Source organism: Bombyx mori, chromosome 10, assembly GCF_030269925.1.
Source record: "Bombyx mori chromosome 10, ASM3026992v2".
Lineage (NCBI taxonomy): Eukaryota > Metazoa > Arthropoda > Insecta > Lepidoptera > Bombycidae > Bombyx > Bombyx mori.
Genome location: NC_085116.1, coordinates 6,609,529 through 6,630,044, shown reverse-complemented (window position 1 = coordinate 6,630,044; position 20,516 = coordinate 6,609,529). Strand labels below are relative to the sequence as shown.

General features: G+C 36.9%; 1 protein-coding gene across 1 annotated transcript in view; it reads right to left on the bottom strand.

The window, feature by feature from the left end:
• Positions 1 to 15,225, bottom strand: part of LOC101740692 (heparan sulfate glucosamine 3-O-sulfotransferase 5) — a 49,533-nt gene extending 34,308 nt beyond the window's left edge. Inside the window, exon 1 of the mRNA XM_004930467.5 lies at positions 14,823 to 15,225. The gene's annotated coding sequence lies outside the window, so the exon portion shown is untranslated. The remainder of the gene's footprint in view (positions 1 to 14,822) is intronic.
• Between the last annotated feature and the right edge of the window lie 5,291 nt (positions 15,226 to 20,516).

Genomic DNA, 20,516 nt, shown 5'->3' with positions numbered 1-20,516 from the left:
ATATACAGTTATATGAATTCGTCGTGGCCTAAAGGATAAGACGTCCGGTGCATTCGTATATATACGATGCAACGGTGTTCGAATCCCGCAGGCGGGTACCAAATGAAATACGTACTCAACAAATGTTCACGATTGATTTCCACGGTGATGGAATAACATCGTGTAATAAAAATGAAAACCCGCAAAATTATAATTTGCGTAATTACTGGTGGTAGGACCTCTTGTTAGTCCGCGCGGGTGGGTACTACCGCCCCGCCTATTTCTGGCGTGAAGCAGTAATGCGTTTCGGTTTGAAGGGTGGGGCAGCCGTTGTAACTATACTTGAGACCTTAGAACTTATATCTCAAGATGGGTGGCGCATTTACGTTGTAGATGTCTATGAACTCCAGTAACCACTTGACACCAGGTGGGCTGTGAGCTCGTCCACCCATGTAAGCAATAAAAAAAAAAAAAAAACCAAATTCGTCGTTTTGTAGTTCATAGACTATCCCGGGAAATTACAGCATTTTTCATATTTTCTGAATTACAAATTAAACGAAAGTGAAACTGCGAGGTACGCTTAGTTTATTTATCAGATAATATGAACATCGATTATGACGTCAAATCACAAATAGTATTGACTTTAACTAATCGAAAGAATAGATTTTAGATCAAAGCTCGTAAATTTAAGAAAATAATATTTCGATAAAACTTTGACGAAAAGTTTTCTTCTGAAATTTTTAATGAACAAATAAATTTTCTTGCCTCAATACACAGACGAGCATTCTGTTCATCATTGAAAAGGAGGTAAATACTACACCAATGGAGTTAGTGGGAGGCGGTAGGCAAATATGACGATGATACCAACCATAGAAAATGTCAAAGGGAAGACATTCCATAGATCAGGTATTTTCTTTCAGGAGACCGACGTTCTATGTATGTTTTATATGGAATTTATTTACGTGCAAAATTAAGTTAAAATCGTCGTTATCCGCGATTTAGATTATTGCTCCATTTTCTTCTAAGCTGTGATAACATTAGTAACCTAAACTAGTGCCATGAATAAATGATTGCGATGTCGCTTTAGACGCTCTAAGTGGCTGTCATTGCACTCCCTGTATTTTCTAACTCTTCCCGCACGCCATGCTGAGCATGTCGATTCTTGAAATTATTGTATCTGTATTAAATTTTCGTCACCAATAGAATTATCGACCTGTGTGTGACGCAGCGAAAGTAAGGGGTTGCAATTGCTTCAGAATATTTTTCCCTGACCACATTATCCTCAAAAACTGTAACATTACAACTGAAATATACCAGCCACGTATTCTTTTGATTTCACTGAAATCTTAGAACCACGAAAATGAATAAAAATTTCAAGTCCGGAAAATCTAATGCCGCTACAGTAACCAATATAAAGGCAGATCGTACGTATCGTATCGTATCATATCAGGTCTTCTCTTAAGCCTAGCTTAAATATTAACGAGCAAGCCGGAAACTTATTTAGCAATCAGCGAAGCACATATGTGTACATTTCGTGAGCAGCTAAAAGCAGTTTCTTAAAAAAAGAAAAAAAAGACCAACTAAATTACTATAGCCTTTATTCTGTTACAAAATAATTTCGGACGGACCGGATTAAAATAAGCGCGTTTCCTCAGAAAAGTTATGAATATTTAAGCCACAAAACGTGAAAGTTTAATTTACAAACAACGCACATTAGCCTTGTTTTTTTTATACAGAATACCTTCAAGTAACCCTTATAAAAAGTATTAAGTTTTTAGTGAACAGCGCCTCCGAGAGAAAACTTGAAACGAGAAGATTATGAAAGTATTAAAATACAGGGTACAGGGTGAGATTCCCGAAACAGAAATAAACTAATACTAATAAAAGCAAATTAGAACAACAACAAAAATTGCCAAGCTTGTCAATTTACTGAGTTCAATTTACAACCTTTGTTTCGCGGTTTTTTTACAATGGTACTCAACAAATTTCATGATAACAACCCATCATACAAAAGTTTTTGTAGCGCACATAGTAAGTGATTTACTAACACTATCTCGTAACGCACTTTGTATCCATACTTGAGTAAAATCTTTTGTGTTGTATTGAATTGAAATGAACTGATTGGAATTATTATCTGTATATATAAAAATTAATTGCTGTTCGTTAGTCTCGCTAAAACTCGAGAACGGCTGGACCGATTTGTCTAATTTTGATCTTGAATTATTTGTGGAAGTCCAGAGAAGGTTTAATAGGTAGATAGATAAATATGAAAATTCTCGGAATTAAATAAAAATAACAATTTTGTTTTTCCTTTGATGTGTCCCCCGTCGGACGGATTCCTTTGTTTGTTTTAAGTTTATTTTATACAAAATTTTAGGTCTTTTATTTATCGATTGAGGCACTTGAAGTCAAAATCAATAATTTAAGACTCATTAAAACTGCCGCATGTTCAACCACTTGGAACATCACAGATTCATAGTCTAATTTCTCTTTTAAAAGCTAACAAGCGAAGCTGGTACTAAGCGTAACAATAACATACCTCAACCTTTGAGTATATAATCCGCCCGACATACATAAACTTTTATCCGCGTCACCGGCGACATATTTTGATGGATGTGAAGTGCAGGTTCGTTTTTATTACGAAATCCAGGAAAATTATGGGTTTGTGCTAAATTTTGAAATAAATTCTTGTTTCTTTTTATAACTTTTTAGAATTGCGTACTTCAATTTTTAATCTATAAGGGATTTAGAAAGCAAACAGAATATTATGTTTTTGATACTTAGGAACTATGTCAACGAGGTCTCCATATTTAACGACAGAACTTAATGTTAAAAAAAATATTTGTCTATTTGTATTAACTGGAGGTCCCGCAGTAGTCGAAATTCGACTATAATTAATTGGAATTGTAAGTTTGTACACTATTATGATTGTATTTTATACTTCTATAATTACAAATTTCGCCTAGGCTACACTTTATAAAATATTAAGAAAGAAAGAAATCTCAATTTGCCCACAGACGTCAAGAACAAAAGTTTGACAATAAATAGTATGCATGCGTGTGTGTGTCAAATACATGGTATGTAGTGTGTGTAATTGAATTAATGTACCTTTTATGCATTATTAAAAAAAATATTTGCATTGTGCACTTCTTCTCTATATTCTCTATAAGTGTGGAAAATTTCATTCTCGCAATTTTCGTAAAAAGGGATACAAAGTTTTTGCTTCACGTATTAATATATAGATTCTAAAGTTATACTTTTCTATCTATATTGCTAAGTTAGTATCTTTGTTTCGGATAATTTATGTTTGCAACTTATTCTTGTCTCGTATATATGTTTCCATATCAAAAAGGAAGATCCTAGCTTAAGAGGCCATTAACTTTAAGGATTCAAAAACTTAATAAACGCATACATAACGAGTATTAAAAACAACAATAGTAACAATAGAATTCGATTTGAAATCCCTTTAACTGGTCCACAAACAATACTCAAGAATTACTGTGCGGCAATTAACTCCCGTATAATTTACATTTCTATGCGTAAGTCGTTAAATAATTTTACATCACTTGAAACTTTCTAAGGCCCAGAACATTATGGTTTCCATAGTAATGCTCGTTCTATTGCCGTGTTACTCAGAGCCGGGATTTTCTCGCCCCGTAGCTGTCTTTATGCTTCGAATAAGATGAAATGGGTAAATTGGATTCCTTGTTTTGTCTGTATGTAATGGTTTCACTTAAAACGGAGTGATCGTTTATTGTTTTATTCGTATTGCTCTCTGTCTACACTCGTACATACCTCAAACTATAATGTATAACTATGTACTATGTATAACTATATGTGACTATACTGAGATCTTAGAACTTATATCTCAAGGTGGGTGGCACATTTACGTTGTAGATGTCTATGGGCTCCAGTAGCCACTTAACACCAGGTGGGCTGTGAGCTCGTCCACCCATCTAAACAATAATAAAAAAATCTTTTAGAAAAGTCATAATGTGGTACCTACCATTGAGTGTGATGTCGCAAAAATTCTAGTGTAAACATTATATTATTTACGAGTCAGCTATATTTATTTCACTTTGCTTGGCTATACAACGATTTTAAAAATATTTCAGTTTTATTATTTACAAATATCAAATTTTAGCTCATTGTAAGACCTTGTCAATATTTGATATAAAATTTATTTTCACAAAAGATTGAAATCAAATTATCCTCTTTCAATTATCCTCTCATATTTTCTTATCATAATCGTTCTTTTCTTAAAATTTCGCAATCCTGTCAACAATTTCTATCTTCAGATTTTTTGCTTAAGGAGAAGTCCGGCGATTTTCTTGTCACCCAAAAACAGAGTTATTCCCCAGTGAATCTTAAAACATTCTAAAAATTATTATTTTATCATTATAATTTAAATTGTATGTACTCGAGTTTTCCTCAAATGATTGTTACTCTAATACTGTGGTACACACGTCTTAAATCGATCGAAAATTTAAACTTTTTTGAATAAGCTATAACAATATGGACCGTAGTGGATCGAATTTTGAATCTACGGCATTCTGGTATTCACTTGAACACACACAAAAAAACATCAAAATCGGCCCACCCATTCCGGTGTTCAGTCACAAATATTTATTTTATATATAATTTTATTTATATAGCTTAAAATTAGGAATAAAAATAAAACTTTTCGAAATAACAATAGTATTCGAGTGGAATGACTGCGATAACGGACGTATAAAATAAATGTTCCATGTATTTTGTAATTATTCTACGGAACTCCAAAAATAAATTCCACATCACCGTTACCGGTAAACATTATAAATCAACAAAGCAACTGCGGCCTTTTAAATCTGATTCAATTTTCAATGTCACAAAATCGCTGGAATGTACCTTGACCCGCGCCGATTAATAAGGCCCAAGGTATTTTAAAAGAGGAATGCAAACACGCAAATAATGTTTAAATTAAGTAATTCCAGTCACGAATGAATAAGCTCTCCGCAATGTTTATTTTTTCGTATGGAATTACTAGGCAAAACTTTCGATACTTTAACGTTAAAACGTCACACTTTACATCACATACTTTAACGTCACAATCCGTATTATGTTATGGACATATCACACTTGGTGTAGATGTACATTTGAGGCCGTCAGCGCGAAAGTGGCCTAAGCTTATCGTAGTTAGTATGGATATAATGAAGTTTGAATTTACTTTTACACTGCTTTGTAGGCAAAAACAATACTCGCAAAAACAATGTTAACAAAGCCATAATTGAATGTAATCTATGGGTGAAATTAGATTATTTAGAGTTTTGCATCAAAATTTATTATGTTTTAAATAAATTGCATTAAATAAGTACGAATATGAAAAAATGTTGTTTAAGCCACTTTTATTATTATTATTCTTTATTGTGCACACAGTTGATAAAATATAGTAATTGCGAAAAGTTATAAAATGGCGAGCTTAACTCAACAATTGAGTTATCTACCAGCTAACCGTTCTTAAAGAGGGTGAGCTTTACATAGGTGGGTAGAAAAGTACAATCTAATCAATTTACTTATTGATACAGTACATAATAACAATAATAGTAACAATAATAAATAAAAACACTAATATATAATATACTAACATAACTTTTGCGCTGATGGCCTCATTTATGTTGTCCAAATATGTTGTTAACATTGAAGAGTACGAATTCTATACCGACATCCGCGTTACAAGAGACAGTGATCCGTTTCGAGCCTGACAAAAATTTTATAGACAAATTTCTCAGTATTTTGTAAGGCGACTTAATTACTTCTTCGTTCTCGAAAACAAGGCGAGTCGTAGAGCTGACACGAGATTTTTAAAACGCTTCCCAGTCATCGTTCTCGTCGCACCCGTCGCTTGCGACGAAGGGCTCGGCGAATAAATTAACCCACAGACACAGCACACTGAGTTTCTCGCTGAATCTTCTCAATGGGTGGCATTTCCGATCCGGTAGTAGATTCTGCGAAGCACTGCTCTTGCTAGGGTTAATGTTAGCAACGTCGTCAGGCTAAAGCCCCGCGAGCTCACCTACTTGTTCACCTACTTGTTAGGGTTACGCTGAAATGACATTTCAAGGCCAGGTCATCCATCAGCAAAGGCAGGAAAAAAAGGGTGCGTGTACTTATGTACGCGCGTAAGAAGTTATACTTTATTTTTATCAATTTTTTTTTTTTTTTATTTAAATTTTAATCAATTTGAAAAAAAAAAAATCGATTAAACAACATCCTCAAACACGCATATTGGACATCCCTTTTCTTGACATCGTATAAATTCGGTAATTCTCGGTACGGTTCAGAAAGTTCACCGGCGGCTATTTTCAGACTCGCCAAGTGTACGTCGGTCGTATTGTAATGAGCGATTTAGTGGAACTTCATTCTGTTAATTTTGTGTCACGGTGCGCGCGCATCGTAAAATTCCACTCTCATCAATTTTTCATAACGCGCCTAAAGAAGTATAACTTCAAAAAAGTACTTTACTAATATTAATTTACTTATTTAACTCTTCGGTTTCGGTAACTCTTTCATTACAACAGCGGGTTTTTAATTACGACTGGGCCGTTTCGTTTAAATAAACAGGTCAACACTAAACAACCAATTGTCGCGTCTTCGTAATTCAAGACGGGCCGTGGCATTCACACTTTGGTGTATTTGGGTTTCGTGAATAAATGCATTGATGGTGAAAAACAAAATGTGAATCTGTAAGGCGAGTCACCATTACGCGCCTTGCTTTTCTTCATAAGTTTTCGGAATATCAATTACATAATCTTACCATTTCAATACTGGCATGCAATAAATCTAAACTGTGTATTGTAATAAATAAAAAATCCAAGTTTTATTAACATGATTTGTAAAATAAAGTTGTGTAAATTATATATTTGCTTTAAAACCTTGTTACCTTGAAAGGCGTTCGATCTAAAATTACAATTTTCTTCGTGTAGACTTAAAGATGTAATTCAAGAAAATAAATACGCGTTTTCCCTTTCACTGGCGATGAATAGAAATACCTTTAGCTCTAAGTAGCCGTGAGTATTCCCGGATTGAAACATTTCATCTTCATTCCGGCTTAGCGAGCTTTCTTTAAAATTAAAATGTATTCCGCAATGTCGATTCTTGTTTCAACAATTTACGATTCCAAACGGGAAACGTAAAGGTTTTCTTCTTTCATCTGAGTAATTGTAGTTCGGCCTTCGTTCGAGAAGTTGAATCAAGATTATAAAGTTGGCTATCCCGACGAGGGACGATTCGAAAAGCATTAGTTGGAACGATCCAGATAACACATTCTGTTTGTAAACTTGTTCGGGCTCCCGTATTTTATTTGCTTTTTATAATTTACAAGTAATCTTGGATCTCTTGTGAGCCCGCGCGGGTAGATACCACCATCCTGCCTATTTCTGCCGTGAAGCAGTAATGCGTTTCGGTTTGAAGGGTGAAGCAGCTGTTGTAACTATACTGAGACATTAGAACTTATATCTCAAGGTGGGTGGCGCATTTACGTTGTAGATGTATATGGGCTCCAGTAACCACTTAGCACCAGGTGGGCTGCAAGCTCGTCCAAACAACTAAGCAATAAAAAAATAAAAAAATTGTATTTGAAGATTCTTACATAGTGATATTCGATAGTAAGTATAAGGTCATTTGTATGAGTTATAGTCAAGGTAATGGGGGCACAGTTCAAAGCATAGGTAAGAGAAAATCTAGGCACAGAAGGAGCTATGAGCGGTGTGAACATTAAACGTGGTCGTGGTCAGAGGTCTGTGGACGACTGTCTTATGATATATTAAGTGTAATAACTATGGATGACTGACGCGGGAAGATGCGACGGCGCAATTTGGCTTGTTCACACTCACACTTACAAACAAAACAATTATCTTTGTAAGTCATCACAGGCAGTAATCATACGATCGTGATTTGCGATTCTGGTTCACTCGATCGTTTACTAATCAATCATTCATCATTAGAAGCGTCCTAAGACGGCTTAAGACGCCCGATAGGCCCTAGTGTATTCGTATTGCACGCAAGGGATCAAAGCCTCTATTTGTACCGATTTTAATGCGATTTCATTGGCTTTGCGTGTATGTATGTTTGTTTATATGAAACGGAATCTTTAATTCGTTTTTACAGTGCCTGAAGTTTGAATTACTAAAAAAAATTGCACACGCATCGAGGACTGATGGCAATGCAATAATTATAATACCCGTAATAATTCAACTTCGCTCTAATCCTACTGTAGGTATCAAGTTTGTCAAATATAATTCCAAGGAGTATCCCTGCAACCTTCCGAGAGTATTGGGATACTTGGGGTCGACATTTCGAGCGATGTCCAGTTTCGGAGTCATTTGGAAGGCAAAGCCAAGTTGGCGTCCAAAATGCTGGGAGTTCTCAACAGAGCGAAGCGGTACTTCACGCCTGGACAAAGGCTCTTGCTTTATAAAGCACAAGTCCGGCCTCGCGTGGAGTACTGCTCCCATCTCTGGGCCGGGGCTCCCAAATACTAGCTTCTTCCATTTGACTCCATACAGAGGAGGGCCGTTCGGATTGTCGATAATCCCGGTCTCACGGATCGTTTGGAACCTCTGGGTCTTCGGAGGGACTTCGGTTCCCTCAGTATTTTGTACCGTATGTTCCATGGGGAGTGCTCTGAGGAATTGTTCGAGATGATACCGGCATCTCGTTTTTACCATCGCACCGATCGCCACCGGAGTAGAGTTCATCCATACTACCTGGAGCCACTGCGGTCATCCACAGTGCGTTTCCAGAGGTCTTTTTTGCCACGTACCATCCGGCTATGGAATGAGCTCCCCTCCACGGTGTTTCCCGAGCGCTATGACATGTCCTTCTTCAAACGAGGCTTGTGGAGAGTATTAAGCGGTAGGCAGCGGCTTGGCTCTGCCCCTGGCATTGCTGAAGTCCATGGGCGACGGTAACCACTCACCATCAGGTGGGCCGTATGCTCATCTGCCTACAAGGGCAATAAAAAAAAACATATATTTAAAATAAATACATACACATACGTAAAACATATTCACGAACCACTCTCACGTTAAAGAGATATATCATCGTGTAAAAATGTGAAGTCGTCGTGGCCTAAAGGATAAGACGTCCGGTGCATTTGTATCTAGCGATGCAACGGTGTTCAGATCGCGCAGGCGGGTACTAATTTTTCTAATCAAATACGTACTATAGAAGGATTATCAGGGTGGCGGCGACAATTAAGACACTTTATATCCACACGAAATAAATAATGGGCTCACATATTATGTGGGGCCGGAAGTGCTACTCAATGACAGTACATAACAAATGTTCACGTTTGAGTTCCACGGTGGAGGAATAACACCGTAAAATAAAAATCAAAATCCGCAAAATTATAATTTGCGTAATTACTGGTGGTAGGGCCTCTTGTGAGTCCGCACTTGTAGGTACCATCACCCCGCCTATTTCTGCCGTGAAGCAGTAATGCGTTTCGGTTTGAAAAAAACAACAACAATAGTAACAATAGAATTCGATTTTAAATCCCTTTAACTGGTCCACAAACTCACAAAATTTACAAAGCGTACTCATCCAGATTAGCATACTATGCCCCCTATTTCTAACAGACATACATTCCGGCTTAAAAATTAGGATACTTGTTCTCTGATAAATTTGAGACTTCAACCTCTATGATGCCTATTGTCTCCTGTGGAAGATTCAAGACCGGATAGGCTCTGGACTCATTAGGCCGCCAAAGCCGGTCAACAAACCATGACGTATAATTTATCTAAGTGAAGCAGAAGTAGACTAGACTACACTAGAAGTAGGTATACTCGTGTATATTATGCAACTTATTCATAACGTTTCGATTTCATGTGGAATATTTTCCGGTTAAATCTCTTCGTGACTTCCGTACATGTCCGCAATGTTACGGCTTATTTTGCCGAGAATGTTTTTGTTGTTCGTAACAATGACCTCGACCTTTTTCGGACCGCTAAAATGTTTGGTAAGCTCGATGGTGTTAAATATGTAAAACGCACGACATCCCAAAGAACTAAGAAAAGCGAATCTTCGACGGCTTATAATTTTAGTAAGCATGAGCTGCGTGCAATTTCTACAAGCACCATTTTGGCTTTCTCCTCGATATAGAGACGGACGGTAAAAACCAAGTGGTTATCTAATCGTCGATTTAATAGACCATAAAAATATAGGCACGAGTATAGATAGGGTGTTTTTACGAAAACATTAGTTCCTTTTAAGGGTTCCGTTGCCAAATTTCATCAAAAGAAACACATATTATTTATTGTAGACGCTCATTAGACCAAGCAAGCTACAACGAGAATGCCACCACTCACCTTGATTGACGAGACCGAAGTTGCAATTATGTTTTTTTTTGTTTTTTTTTATTGCCTTTGTAGGCAGACGTGCATACGGCCCACCTGATGGTAAGTGATCACCGTCGCTCATGGACGTCAGCAATGCCAGGGGCAGAGCCAAGCCGCTGCCTACCATTTATGTATCATGTTTGCAAAGGCTGTCCTATCTTTTAAACTAGTACGAATTAATGCTTAGCGGTTAGTAATAGGCAGCACGGTGGAACCTACTCTTGTAGATAGGGCAAGAATACAGATAAAGATAGATTACATTTTTAATTAATGTACAATGCTACTCCTTCACCAAGTCATTCGTGAGCACGCGTTAGGTACGTATTTTTTTAGAAAAATTGGTACCTGATACTTACGAGTTTTTTTTTATTGCTTAGATGAGTATAAGAGCTTACGACCCACCTGGTTTTAAATGACGGGTCTCATAGACATCAGCGGTATAAATGCCACCATTAAGCCACATGTTCTAAGTCTAAATTTTACAGTACAACGGCAATCTCACCACTCAAACCGAGACGTATTACTGCTTCACGGCAGAAATAGGAAAAGTATTGATTGGTACCTACCCGTGCGGACTCACAAAACGCCGGACCACAAAAAGTAAGTAAGTAAAAGTGCACGTTGTATCGTTGGACGCCAGTAAATTTAGGCCACAACGACTTGAATTAGATTGTTAACCTATGTTATTATTATTGCAATATACAAATGAAAATCTGCTAAAAGCTGAACTTGTCATACTTATCAAGTCTTGATATATATCTTTATGACGTCAATGAAAGAGCGGGTGAGTGAAAGCGATGGTAAGATATACCTGCGACATTTGACGTAATCGTATCAACCAAATCGACTCTCCCGGTGTTTAATAACCAGTTACCGGTTTCCAAGCAAATACGTACCTTAAGCATAAATACCGTGACACCTTGACCCCCCCCAGTCGGTGATTATTATTAAAGACTGTTTTTTTTACCCGTCATAAACTTTGTTAAAAATCTTGTCTTCTGGTTAAAGCTCCGTGAACTCACCTACTCGCTCGGCAAATCTAGATTACCCCTCGAGGTTACTAGTATGGGTAGGAAAAAAATTAAAATAAATTTTTAACAGTTGAGTTGACAAAGGTTTTTTTTTATTGCCTTAGTTTTTTAAGAAGTAAGAAGTAATTTAAGCAACACAACAGCTTACTTCGTTGCCCATTAAAAAATTATACGTCTTTAAAAAAGGATGTCAAAGTTTCATAGTAGCTAGTAGCACTAATTGATTGGGTTAAGGGTCTATTCATAGCGGTTCATACTTTAGAAAATTAACAAAAAAAAAAACAGTGATTTTCATGAATTTCGAGTACAAAGTAAAGGTTTAAGTTACGTATACCGTGTGTCGGAAGTGGTAACCCACTAAGCCGGTTTCACTATGAATAGAGCTTAAGACGAGGTCAGTAGACTCCAGTCCCACGGGACCACGCCGCCGTGTATTCTTTAACGCTATTGTGTAACTATGTCCTAAGATTTACGAAACAGTCCTAACATTATAAAAATACGAATAGGCGACATCTGACATCTCTAGGTTTAAATAAATACATCTTATGTAGGTAGGAAAAATGTTATCATTTCTTTTAAAAACTGAATCAATGTTTTTTTTTTTATTTCCTTTGTAGGCAGACGAGCATACGGCCCACCTGATGGTGAGTGGTTACCGTCGCTCATGGACTTCAGAAATGCCAGGGGCAGAGGCAAGCTGCTGCCTACCGTTGAGTACTCTCCACAAGCCTCGTTTGAAGAAGGACAAGTCATAGCGCTCGGGAAATACCGTGGAGGGGAGCACATTCCAAAGCCGAATGGCACGTGGCAAAAAAGATCTCTGGAAACGCACTGTGGATGAACATAGTGGCTCCAGGTAGTATGAATAAAATCTACTCCGGTGGCGGGCGGTGCGATAGTAAAAACGAGATGATGGAATCGTCTCAAATAATTCCTCAGAGCACTCCCCATGGAACATGCGGTACAAAATGCAGAGAGAAGCGAAGTCCCTCCGCAAACCCAGAGGTTCCAAACGATCCGTGAGAACGGGATTATCGACAATCCGAACGGCCCTCTTCTGTATGGAGTCAAATGGAAGTAGCTGGTATTTGTGAGCCTCAGCCCAGAGGTGGGAACAGTACTCCACGCGAGGCCGGACTTGTGCTTTATAAAGCAAAAGGCTTTGTCCAGGCGTGAAGCACCGCTTCGCTCTGTTGAGGACTCCCAGTATTTTGGACGCCAATTTGGCTTTGCCCTCCAAATGAATCTGAAACTGGACATCGCTCGAAATGTCAACCCCAAGCATCCCGATACTCGTGGAAGGTTTTAGGGATACTGCTTGGAATTGCGGCGCCACGACAAAGGGGTCCTTCGCAGTGGTCCTTCTTCTTCGTAATATTTAGTATTCTTTAACGGATTCTTACCACGATTTTCACATTTTATGAGTTTCCCAAATTTAGATGCTGTTGTCAGCGCCATGACCATGGTTAGGATAAAGAATGCGAGAAAGGTGTTACGAGTTGACCAATACCTACCCACATTCTAGTTCATTTTTTGAATAATCACTGGATGCATCGACCACCGTGGATTTATCAGAAACTCATGAAACGTGAAAAACGTGGTGAGAACTTATTAAGTTACAGTTGTTGTTATGTATATTTTTTGTTTCAGTCTCTTCAATAGGCTTGGTCGAGGCGCGAAAACAAAATTTATTGTGATTTCAAATCTTATTCGTATCAATAACGTAATTACTGGTGGTAGGAACTCTTGTGAGTCCGCGCGGATAGGTACCACCACCCTGCCTATTTCTGCCGTGAAGCAGTAATGCGTTTCGGTTTGAAGGGTGGGGCAGCCGTTATAACTATACTTGAGACCTTAGAACTTATATCTCAAGATGGGTGGCGCATTTACATTGTAGATGTCTATGGGCTCCAGTAACCACTTAACACCAAGTGGGCTGTGAGCTCGTCCACCTATCTCAGCATCTTGAACTACAGTTTAATAAATCAAAATATTTTATGGTACACATGGAATCGGAGACGATGGTATATCTGAAAGTAACTTTTTTTATTTTTTAAATAAAATTATTACGATACCATTTCCTCCTATTACGTGTGCTAGAGATAGACGAAAGAATATAGTTATATGAGAGATTATCTAAAAAAGTAGTACGACAAAAAAAGAACTGACAAGCACAATCAACCCATGGCGGCAAAGCGATCAGTGGAGCCCATGGTGACATGAACGCCGCCACCGACTTTGAGAAATGAGGCCGAAATCTCAATTCTACTGTGAATGGCTGTTCCACTAATCAAATCATAACGTACGAATGCCTCGCGGTAGGATGGACTTACCTACCAGCGTCGACTCACAATTCTACCACCAATAAGCGATTGAAAATAAATGCCGCCTATGTTATTTTGTTTATTTAGAACAATACACGATGAAACAAATCTGAGTTTTAATGTTAATATTTAATATAGTTTCATGGCTGTTAGTATCTTCTTTTTTTTGCCTACCTAATCTGATACCTTTGAGAGGCTATGTTAGCGTAACCTAAAAAAATAAGTAAGCTCACGGGGCTCAAACCTAACGACGTTGCTAACACTAACCCTAGCAAGAGCAGTGCTTCCCAGAATCTACCACCGGATCGGAAACTTGACCCACTGAGAAGATCCAGCGAGAAGCACTGTGGGCTGTCTGTGGATTAATTTACGCGCCGAGCCCTTCGTCGCAAGTAACGGGCTCGACGAGAACGGAGACTGGTGCTTGAGATACCTAAAAGAACCGTCAGTAGATCGGGAGGATCCAAAATGACATGCTTAGGGCGACGTTGAATGTTTACCATTCGGTCCGCAGGATCGGGAATGTTTTATTATCAATAATGCATCTAAGTAAAAACTAAAGCTTGTACTTTTTTCTGATAATACATAACTAAATTTTAATTTTCATACGTGGATTTAAATATATAGACCAAAAAGTATTCTATACTCTTAAAATATTTTAAACTAATAATGTTCAAAATTGAATAGGACAAAAAAAAATTACAAATCCGAGAAACCTCGTAGAATGCTTACTGAACGGAGAATTCAATTCAATTAATATATTAAATTTGATTTAGTCCTAAGCTTGTAACTCATTACAAAATAAGTGTAAAATGTTTAAATAATAATAATATGATGATGATATGTATATTTTCGTACATTATATATCGTTAAGCAAGGTTTGACCATTAACGATATATATAACTGAATCAAATTAATTAAATATCAATAGTAGTAGCACGTTATTATTTTTGTCGCAATCTCTTATCGAGGAGCGAGCGTGAAATGTTTATGTCATGTCATATGACATCATTTAGTGTCGCTTTAATTAATGAAATGTTCGTGGGTTTCAATAAAATAAATATCGTCAACGTATTATTTTACAATTTCCATTGCTTTCAGAACAATCTTACCTTTGGACAGCCGCTCGAAGATTTGCCAACCAGCAAAAGCCGCAATCTTTTAATTCACAAACCAAACACTCTAGTTCTGTTTCGTCACATAAGCATGCTTCTAAAACGTCCGACAATTCGAATTCGATACAGTATTATTTGAGATTTTGTTTTGCTAAGATCGATTTGTTGTTAAGAAATCGGCAGCAGCTGTCACTTGAGGTGAGGAGACATCCAACAGCGTCAAGGCGGCGATCGCGACTGAGCCGGGCGGCGCGCGCCCTCCGAGCCGCGAGCGCTCACCGGTCGATATACGCGGCAGAATAAACACTCCGTACTAGATGGAGTAACACCCGCTATGTTGCCAACCCTGACACCCTCGTTGGCTCCACGGTGTTGCTTTCTCGGATGTTTATCGCGGTTTGTATCTGTGACGCTCCCGGCACTACCTTGTATCTCACGATGATTTTTAAATGTCACTTATTACGAGCACTCGTAAAATTAGTTCGTTTTAACATTAATGAATTTATTTAAAATGTTTACTAATAACAGAATATTCCTAACTCTACGTTCATTTTATGTTTAATTTACACAATATCTCTACTTATCTTTGCGTTTGAGAATAAACAATTTCCCTAATAGGATCATCCGTATTCATAGACGAAAGCTCCTGCAGTTTTGTTATGGGACTAACTCAGTTCATGGTTCTGTTTATGCGATACAGCAACGCAATATAATTTAGTGTACCATTAAATCGATGTTTATTTGGAATATCGTGCAGACAGCCTTGCTATTGTTATTTACGTATTACTTTTAGTGGAGATAGTAAAATTTGACATTCAATTTCAACGCAACGATTTCGTGCACAGATAAATTATTAAGTTAACAGAATAAATTACACTATTTTAATTCAGTCTCAGTCACTGCCTAAAGTTTTCTTTCATCGACAACCGCGTGCTTTTTATATTCATGAATTCAGATTGTTTGATAAGCACACAGTGCGCGAGAGGCGAAGCTACAACGTTGCAGTCTCCGACGTCATGACCTGATTATTCGCACTTTTTGCTTACCCCGTTCGTTATTTAAATGCATTTAACGTAGTTCCCTGTTTTTCATTTCTATGTAGCAGCAAGTGAAGCTATGTTTATAATTGACCCATTTACAGGGTCAGCACGTTTGCTACGCGAGGACATTGCGGCGAATTCACTCGGAAATACGAATAGAACGTGCTTTTAACGTTACTCAAGTTTCATTGCGATTTTAGAGTTAGCGCTGATTTCAGAGGTGCGTTTACTAATTCAATACGTTAGCTCATTACTATTGATTGTGTTGAGTTTATATTGGGCCACGTCGATTTCTGAGCATGTATTTACACGCTGACTTAATGTGACAACGAATATGTATAATAAATAAACATTTATGAATAAATGGGAAAATGTAATGGATATCTTAATCCATTTTTCACTCGCTTCTAATTGTTGTATTATCATGAAAGTAGAAAAGTATGTGCGCGATTTTCATGCATTTATTTTCCGAAAATTAAGGAACAAAAAGGAAGGTTTTTATTAACAGCTTTAGTGAATATATCAATCAGCCTTTTCATGTTAACTTATAAAACATTGAGATATACATATTTCTATATTTCATTTTGGGTGTAGGGCTCCCCGTTAACCCGCACGGGTAGGTACAATCAATTTGCCTATTTCTGCCGTCAAGCAGTAATGCGTTTCGATTCGAAGAGTGGGGCAGTCGTGGAACTATCAAAGGGATATTTAGAACTTATGTCTCAATGTCGGAGACGATATTGTTGATGTCTATGGGCTCCGGTAACCATCACGTGGGTTCAGGTGAGGTCTGAGTTCGTCTACTTCTTTAAGTGATAGTAAAAAAAAAATACACTCCTTGTTCATTTGTCTAATGTGACTTTAATAGAGACGTTTTAGTTGCAAGTTAGCTAAAGTTGAACACAGCCCGTGTTCCGATCCTAATAGTTTAGGCTTATTATCGTTTGTTGACATTAATGTGTTTATAATGAAACGTTGGGGCGTGCGGTATCCGATCATCGCGTGTGTCATTCATACACATTGCCTCTAATAGTATAGAACTGAGACCCACGATATACAAATATGTACTTTCCGAACGAAAGCGTAGGATGGCATAGGCATTGGCATTGTTGTATTTAGCCACGCATAAATGTAAGAATTCATTTCTAAGCAAAGAGAAAAATGTAGCAACACTGAAGTGACATAAACGAACCTTAATTGGACCAACTTTATTTAGAGTAAAAATACACATTTGAACGAAGTCTGTAAGAAAACTTATCTTTTGGGTAGATAGATACATACTATAGTTGTGCTGAAGAAGATAAAATTATTTACTTATTATATTATTACGTTATCGAGTTAATGCCTGAAAGCAAAAAGAAACACAATTGTATCACCTATATCCAAATTATTTTCAATTGATTGATGTTGCACAATTTGATCAACTATTTAAATGATACTAAAATTACTAAGTTCTGAGTTCTCATACTTTGGTCGCTGTTTTGGTTTAAAACCTGCGGATCACTACTGCTACAACACCAAATCGCTTTTCAGAAATGAGGACAGCAATGCTGTTGTAGTATAACACCAGATAGAAGTAGAACTTTAAAAAGAAGAGAGATTTTAATTGGCCATATGAGCGAATGGCTTAACGACCCAACACGTATTAAGAGATTACTGGCGCCCATAAACAACGGACTATAAAATTCTACGGCGGACCTTGAAACGACAGATCAGTTTTAATTGTATTAAAATAATGGTTTTCACTTCCATTTAGAACTTTTATGCGGCAGAAATAGACAAGAACAGGATATAATGACATGTAGGTATTTGAGCTTAAATTTATCTGTTTTTTTTAGTTAGTTAAGATTTGCCCGGCTACGATTCGGAAGATACGGTACTTCGATCCCTTTGGTTTTCTAACCAATTCCTCAGTATCTTCGTTAATAATTGTAAATCGATTAACATTCCATATCTATGTATTTAAATCTCATTCTTTTTTGCCAATAAAAGTCATACTATTCCTCTAACACGTATAGATAATAGTAAGTAGTACCTAGTGATCTATATATAGCTTCTTCTCGCCCAAAAAATCCTACCATTCCCAATGAAGGTTGACATCAAAATGTACTGAAAACACGTATGTAGTTTGTACAAACAAGTGTAGTGGACCAAACATGTTAGTCTTCAATCGTGGAAATTACATGTTAATATTGCTTAATTTTGTAGGAAAATTTGGAACCTGCTTCAGGATCCTTCCAGAACATAAATGTTGATTTTGATGATGATGAACATAGAACAGTGTGCCTGAATGCCGCCACCCAACTTGTGACATGAGGTCTTAGTCTCAGTTTTACTGGTGATAAAACATCTGAGTCCGCACGGGTAGGTACCACCGCCCTGCCTATTTCTGCCGTGAAGCAGTAATGCGCCCATTTTGAAGGGTGGGACAGCCGTTGTACTGTTAAAAGTGAGACCTTTACAACTCATGTCTCAAAGTGGATGGCGGCATTTACGTTGTAGATGTCTACGGGCTCCGGTAACCACTTAACATCAGGTGGGCCGTGAGCCAACAATAGAGGCAATAAAAAAATTGAATAGTATAACCACTGGCCCACCCTTCAAACCCTAGCGCATGAGGGCCTCTCAGCAGAAATATACAGGTAGATGCTGTCTACTCTTGCAAGCATAGAACAGTCCTAAGTCCTAAGAGTAAAACTACAAAGGGATTATTTGAAATATTCGAAGCGCTTCAAGTCACTAATCTTCTGAATATGTATGTGAACATAAAATATTCCAAGACACTTTTTACTAACGTACCTACATTACTCTAATTTATTCCACTTGATACTATTAAACTCGATCTATTTTTTAATACAAAACTAACTGTGTTCATATCCATGTATTTTAGTTTTACCCAATTTTCTAAGTTCATTATAGAATTGTATACCACAAAAGTAATTAAGTGATAGCCTTGTCAAGTTACTGATCACACTACAGCTGTGTGTATGTTATGCATTAGACGGATAATAACAGGTGTTGTTTACACAATATACGTGGCTTTTTGTATTACAAACAAAACGAGCAAGTTTTAACAGGCCAGTGATAATGGATAAAATTAATATTGATAATGAACACTTTGGACGTTATACTTCATGTGAATTATGGGAACTGATATTGTCTCTATATTATCTCATTAGCGTAGTGTTTCGTATAATTATTCGAAAAAATTTCAAACCATTTTATAGCTTACAAATAAGATGAAAAATTTGGTACACTAACCGCGATAAATTCAATTAGAAAAACAATTATTTTTTAGTAAAAAATTATTATAAACAGCCCCGATATTTAAATGTTGTGGTATTCAGCTATTTCAAAAAGATATTCATAAAAAGTACTAAAGATCAACAAAACCTATTTTAAGTTAAGAACTTGATGTTTCTAAATGAATATAAAAATGAAAAAAATTTAAAGGAAACCATTAGGTACTTGCTTTCCGAATCATCTTTGAAATACGCATATAATCTTTGTTGTGTGCTTATGTACATATATAAAATGTATTTTTTAACTTTCCGTTAGCGTATGTAGGATAAAAACAGATTTTTTTTAAAACAAACAAGATTGGTCAGTAGCTACAAGCGCAATTCTGTTCGCCAGCTGCTCCAGATGATATTTCAATTCCATTGAACGCGTCGAGAAGAATCGGGTATGTTTACGCACAACAAAAAACCTTTTGGTGTTGAAATATTTCAACGTAACCAACGCTGTAGATATGACTTTATGAGTTCAAAACGAACCTAACAAAAGATTTGTTTAAAAAACAATTGAATCATTCTTTTTTTTTTCTACGATCAAAGCGATTTGGGAGCTCTAGGCTTATTATCTTTATGAGTAATGTTTTGGTATGTGTGAATATATGAGTTCAAGCTTGTCGATTTCTTTTATCAGCTACTGAAACTAGGTTTTTAAAACAAGTTCGAGCGAAACTATACTTTTTTTTTTATTTTCACGAGTACTGGTTGAATGTTGTATGTAGAGTAGGTAGGCACACATGAGTCGTCTATTATCAAAGGTGGCAATCTGTGCATTTGGACAAAAAAAAATTATTGATATGTCAATACAGATTGATTTGAATATAATCGTCTCCTTCAAAGAATACGGTTCAAAACCTGTATTAAATAAAGGTTAATAGTTAACCTGTTATTTATCTAAGATGTCGTTCCGAAGAGTTTAGTGACTGCCAATGGAATACAAAGTCAATAATTCGTTTTTCTGATTTACCAATCATTGTCCAAAAGTCAGATTGCCGGCTTTGATAATAGTCGACTCACATATTGTTTATAGCTTATGATAGATGGCGCTAAGTACATATATAATTATGTTACCCTACAACAACATGTTGAACACACGAGTCTTAAACATAAATAATCACGTAAACCATTAATTCTCATTCTCAAAATTGTTTCTTTTCGAAAAACTAAAATTTCAGCAAGAAGAGTTTACCAAAAAGTTGGTATCGAATAAAAAAATACTATCTGCAACTATTATCTTGAACACTGTCACATCATCTTATGAACCCCCACGGATTGCTACTACTGACCGCCCTGTTTCTGCTACGAAGCTGATACGTTCCAGCTTAAAAGGCCCTACATTTTTTTGTCATTGTTGGGAT